The sequence below is a fragment of the Eptatretus burgeri genome, chromosome 12 (genome assembly GCF_056783735.1).
Source record: "Eptatretus burgeri isolate ZD-2024b chromosome 12, Ebu_testis_v1, whole genome shotgun sequence".
NCBI classification, from domain to species: Eukaryota; Metazoa; Chordata; class Myxini; order Myxiniformes; family Myxinidae; genus Eptatretus; species Eptatretus burgeri.
Window position 1 is genome coordinate 69901602 of NC_140972.1, and position 5961 is coordinate 69907562.

The window sequence follows — 5961 nt, forward strand, 5'->3', positions numbered from 1 at the left end:
AGGTGAACGTCATCATGTCTGCATACATAAAAAGGGTCACTACCACGCACTGGTTGTGCAGACCTGATGCCACTAAAGCACTTGTGCGGGGCTATCCTTTCACTGCAATAAGTGTAGTGTTCTTGTCTCAGTTGTCAATCATGCTCTTGTTCAGTTGTATGTCACTTTTGAATCGCCAGGCATATATTCTGAAACTCTCAATATTGAAAATTAAAGGTAGGATCGTAAGATGACCGGTCAATCACTGCCCAGGGGCCTCTGCAGTCTTACATCTGGCACTGTGCCTCGGGCACGGTAGGTTTTATATTGTGTAAATTGTTGTGGTTTTATATCATCTGAATTGTTTGAAATAATATCATTGTTCAGTAAGGAATGGTGTTCCTTGCCTTGTTGTCATTTTATAGAGCGAACAATCCGGTTCATCTTGGGCCCCTGGAGAGTTAAGTTCAATGATTCTAACATTGTTTGTAGAATGGCATGATGATAGCCCTGCTAGTTGATAAGGCTGTCTCGAAAAGCTTTGGTTTGTCATCTTCAGGCTATAGTCTTCAGCATGTGGCAGTGGAGTGATTGTATTTTATCCAGAGGCTGCCATCCATGTGATGTTATTGTTTTCAGGAGTAGGATTTGCCTGATCTCTCCAATAATTACATTTCTTTCTTTTTTGCATAAGACGACATAATAACACAATTGTGTTGGTTTATTTTATATTTTAAAAACTTTTCTTGGTGTGGAACATGGACAGAATGGTAGATGAGCAGGCTGCACTCAGTATGGACACACAAGTTCTGGGGTGGGGGTAGGGGGTTAGCAGTCAGGAGTAGCTTAGGGTAGGGTACCAATTGTCGAAAGATTGCAAAGGGAGGTGAAAGATAAGCTAAGAGAGTTTGTGGGGCTTGATGTGAACAGTTTGGGTTTGTCAGTTAAGAGAACAACAGAAACCCTTCATTCTTTGAGACAGGAGAAATTTTTTTGAAGGAAATGGTACATTGTATTGTGCATTTGTGGATATGGAGAAAGCATATGATAGTATTTAAAGAGAGGTCGTGTATTGGCATCTGGAGAAGAATTAATGCCTTGAAAAACTGGGAAAGATAGTTACAGTGATATATAAGGAGGCTAAGATATCAATCAGATCTCAGAATGGGTGCTCAGAATCTTGACCACCTATGAAGTCCACTGCAGGACCAAGAACTCCCTCAACATGGTCCAATGTTTTCTGTTGAAGGCAATTTGAGTTTATTGTACTTTCTTTTCTTTATCTGATATTTGCTCTACCTGTGCTTCTTCCAGCACCTTCTCTACATCGCCAATTTTTAAATCTTGTTGTCCACTAGTTGGCTGTTCCTATTGCTATGTGTCTAACCCAGTTACATTTCAATTTTTTTTATTGTGTCCTTTCTCAAAGATTCATTTTTAGTGTTGTCTTTTGGTTTTCCAAATTGAGCTCTTCCATCTTGATTTTCAGTTCTTCACTGTTGTCTGAAATTAAAACAATGTGACCTGTAAAGGTGGTTTAATCTTTCTCCATTTACATCTATTTCACAATCCAGCCATCCATCCATTGGGACCATACCCTGTGCAGAGCGTTGGTGCTGCCTAAGCAATCTCCTTGGCTATTGCGCACAATCCTGGATGGGACGCCACTCGGACACAGGATACCAGCAAGCTGGCACTCATTTTGCTGACCTCGGAAGGATGTCAGGCAGAGTCAACCTCACCTGGTATTAATTCAACAGCCGAGGGGGATTTGAACTCAGAATCCCAGGATCCCAAGCCCACCACCCTAACCATTAAGCCAACACCAGACATATTTCACATTATACATGTTGAAACACTCCCTCAAAGCATGCAGTTAGCATCTTTGGTGAGATTGTGTATCCTTGCCCTTCGATTGTGATCTTGCCATGATTGGCATGCAGTTTCAAGGTCACTGCACTCCAACTGATATACCTTGCTTAACATATTGATGTATCTGGAATTGACGTTTAATTGGTGCAGCACTTTTATTATGGCATTTATTTCCACACTGTCAGAGGCTTTCTTTCTAATCAATGAATGCAGGACACAAAGGAAGTTTAATTTCTCTTGATTTTTCCAGAATCTGATTTATTATATGAATGTGATACATTATTGTGTATCCACTTCTAAAACATGCTTACTTCCTTGGTTTTGTTATTTGTTAATATTTATGAACAATTTACAAGTACATTTCAGTCCGTCTTGTCTCGTTTTTGTTGATCAGTGCCAGCTCACTCATTTAAAGTTACCGGGATTTTTTCATCTTCCAAGCACTTTGTAAAAAAGTTCTGCTAATTTACTGCACAGCAGTTCACTACTATCTTTGATTGCATCTTCAACATTTCATCTTCTCCAAGGTCCTGACCTATTTTCATGTGTTTGAATGCAAAATTACTGGATTTCATCGGTTGTCACTGGCAGGATTACTTCATTGTTCGTTGTTATGTCTGACATCCTGGTAAGTTGTATTTCCTCACTGTACAGTTGTTCATAAAAAATTATTCCAAACGTTTGTCGATGTTCTGTTCGATGCAATTTCTGTTTGAGTTTGCTTGCATCTCCTTCTTTTTGAAGACAAATATCTCAGTGCATCATCTCATATCACTTTGCTTTATACTTTTAACCTTCTTCTGTTCTCCATTATTTTTTCATTTTCCTGCAGGTTCAAAACTCTTGTGGCTTTTCCAATCTATCTTCTTTTGAGTCTTATACAGTTCACAGTATTCAACTTTTTTCCGCTGTTGTAACCTCGTTTAAATTCACCTACTTTCTTGATTCGGTTTTTGGTTACATCAAACAATTACCTCCGCCACCGAAGGCCGATGGAGGTTATGTTTTCATCCATGTTTGTCTGTTTGTGAGCAGGATATCTCAAAACGTTATGGATAGATTTGGACGAAACTTGGTGAACTGATTGGATCTGTGACAAGGATGAATTCATTTGAATTTGGTGAAGATCCGGATCCGAAATTTTTAAATATACCATCAGAGATGGGGAATCCCCCGCCATTGAATGAAAAAGGTCATACATATTCCAGATAATGAGGGAGGTGAATTGGAAACAAGACACCATTTGGTCATCATCTCGAAAAAGTTCGCCAGGGGTGAGGAACGTCGTAACCAAAAATAATTGAAATCAGATAAGCGGTTTTCCATTTATTACAAAAAAAAAAATTTTCAAGATGGCCACCCCAGTCGGCCATCTTGGATCCGGCCATGCACAAAATCAATAGCATTCTTCCTTTTCAGGTGGTACATGTGTGACCCAAATTTCAAATCGATATGGCGAAGAGTTTATGAGTTATCGCACTCAGAGCTATAAATGTTGATGCCCGGACGGACGGACTGACAGCCGGACGACCTGGGTGACAACAATATCCCCCTTCCGCCACACGGTGGGGGATATAAATTCAACTAGGATTCTTCACCAATGAGAAATGGGGCCAAAAACGATATATAGCCTGATATCTCAAAAAGTTGTGGACGATTCTGATGAAATTTGGTGGGCAGGTTGGGCGTATGACGAGGACTAGAACTGATTAGATTTTGGTGAATATCTGGATCAGGCATTACGTGGCGGAGGTATCCACTCTACCGAGTGCCCTTCGAGTTATCCCCTGCCAACCAACGAAGTTGGCAGGGAATATAGAAATGGGTTCCGTCCGTCACATTTCGTTTCCGGAGCTTAACTACAAATCCCCTCAAGATATATTTACGAAATTTGGTACACATATCAAGCAAGTGGTGAACTGGTGCCTTTTGATATTTAGAGATTTCCCCCCAAAAAAATTCTGTCACTTTCCATGGAAACAAGTTGGGTATTAAAAAATAATTGATTGAGGTTAACCTTTGTTTCCAGAGCATAGTTGCAAAACTATTAACTATTTCTTTATGAAATTTGGTACACACATCAAGAATAAATTGAACCTGTGCCTTTTGCTACTTGTCCTCATTTACTATGGCGGAGGATATATATATGTCTTCAACGGATGCTAGTTTGTTATTGTAACTACCTTTTCCTTTCTTTCCAATTTCTGAGGTTGTGTCTTTAACACCTTCATTATTTGATGGTTGCATTCATCACCATCTGTTTTTGTTCTTTTTTTCTTCTGATAGCTGTTGAAGTGTGTTCAGCTCGACTTGGAATTCTCTTTCTCATTCTTGCAATTTGGATGTATTGATTCTTAAATGCATCTTCCACTCATTCTTCGTGCTCTTTCTCATTTATGGTTCAGTACAAACTTGTGCCTTACCAGTCGATGGTCACTGCCTGTATTGAAACAGTTGAATGATAAATAAAGGAAGGGATAGAGAATGAAGTTCAGGCAGAACAAAGTACAGGCTGGTATAGTTCACGATTCATTTTGGATGACAAAAATAAAGAATTTTTTTTTTTGAAACGCGTGTGACTGGGATAATATTGAGGAAGCTGAAAGGACAATACTTGGGAGAAAAGAAGCGGAACGAGGCACATGGCATCAGAGCAGACACAGAATTTGCATGCCAAATGGCTGAGGCCTGAGCAACTAGGCCTGACCAGCACAGACACAATTTTGACAATAAAACACACCAAGATACGGTTTAACACGAAAAATTGGGCGAAAACATGAATAGCATCAGAGGGATAAAAATACATCAGCAAGGTATGACTGATGTGGAACAGAAAACTTTGTTTTGATGAACTGTAAGGAGGAGCTGCTCATCCAAAGCCCACTTGCACAGACCCCGAACCGCAAGTCAAAACCTTGAAGAAGAATAAGGAATTGTGTGTGTGTGTGTGTGTGTGTGTGTGTGTGTGTGTGTGTGTGTGTGTGTGTGTGTGTGTGTGTGTGTATGTGTGTGTGTGTGTGTGTGTATGTGTGTGTGTATTTGTAACAATAAATCTCTGTGAATCATGTCACCAGGTAGGTAGTATTTATACAACAAAATGCAAAGGTAATCAGTGAGTTTAGATCAATATCTCTAATAATGTTGAGAGCAAGACTTTCTTTACAATAATTGACAAACTTTCCGAATGACTCATTGATCTGCACATCAGCACAGAATGCTGGAATTCCTCAACTTCCAAGCTGTATAATTGCATCAAGCCTTCTGATACGGAATGTTGGTGAATTATTCTTGTGGTTTTCAACATAGCTCTAGCTGACCACTAGATGGCAAAGGCTTGAAAAGGGTATTGTGATGGGCTGCATAATTTATAGAGTTTTATTTGCTTTGGCAATGGAGATATCATGAGACCGGCAATTGCATGCAGTGAAGGGCTAAGAATTTAGACAAGAGGGAAAGTGATGTCATGGCTTCAGGCTTTTGTGGAGAACTTTACTCTGCTGGAAGAATTGGAAGAAACCATGCAGATTGTTTTGAGAAAGCTACAGAAGAACACTACTGAATGTATGATGGAGTTTTAAGCAAAGGTAAGTCAGGTGTGGTGCTATGGGAAGGAGAGGTTGCTCTGCTTATCTACTTCTGGATAAAAAGCCAATTTATACTGCAAAGGAGTAGTGTGTTAACAGCTTGAACAGGTGGTTGAAGTACCATTGTTGGAGAGTTAACATGGCTTGGAAAGGAATTTCATGGCAAAAGGTTTGAGGGCAATCGATAAAAAAGGCTATCAGATACATTTAAGCTCTGGTGCTCCCACCCTGGGCCATGGAAAAAGCACACACCATGGTGGATACTTTGAGACCTGGTAGGTCTCCATTTCACCTCCTGTAACACACCCATGTGTGGCGATAGCAGCCAAAAAGAGGAACTTGCATGCACACACACAGGAATTCGGGCAGGAATTTGGCCAATGTGCCGTGAACAATTTCTTACCCATTGCCAAAACGTGTGAGCTCTTTGATGTCCACCAGCGACCAATGTAGACAGACAGGACCCAATCTTAACATCCCCAAAGATCGATGTGACAGCAGTTAGGAGGCTACACACTGACATTAG

The 5961-nt window shown here is 40.3% G+C and overlaps 1 pseudogene; it reads left to right on the top strand.

The window, feature by feature from the left end:
* Positions 1 to 229: 229 nt before the first annotated feature.
* LOC147015877 (uncharacterized) overlaps positions 230 to 5961 on the top strand; it is a 76672-nt pseudogene continuing 70940 nt past the window's right edge.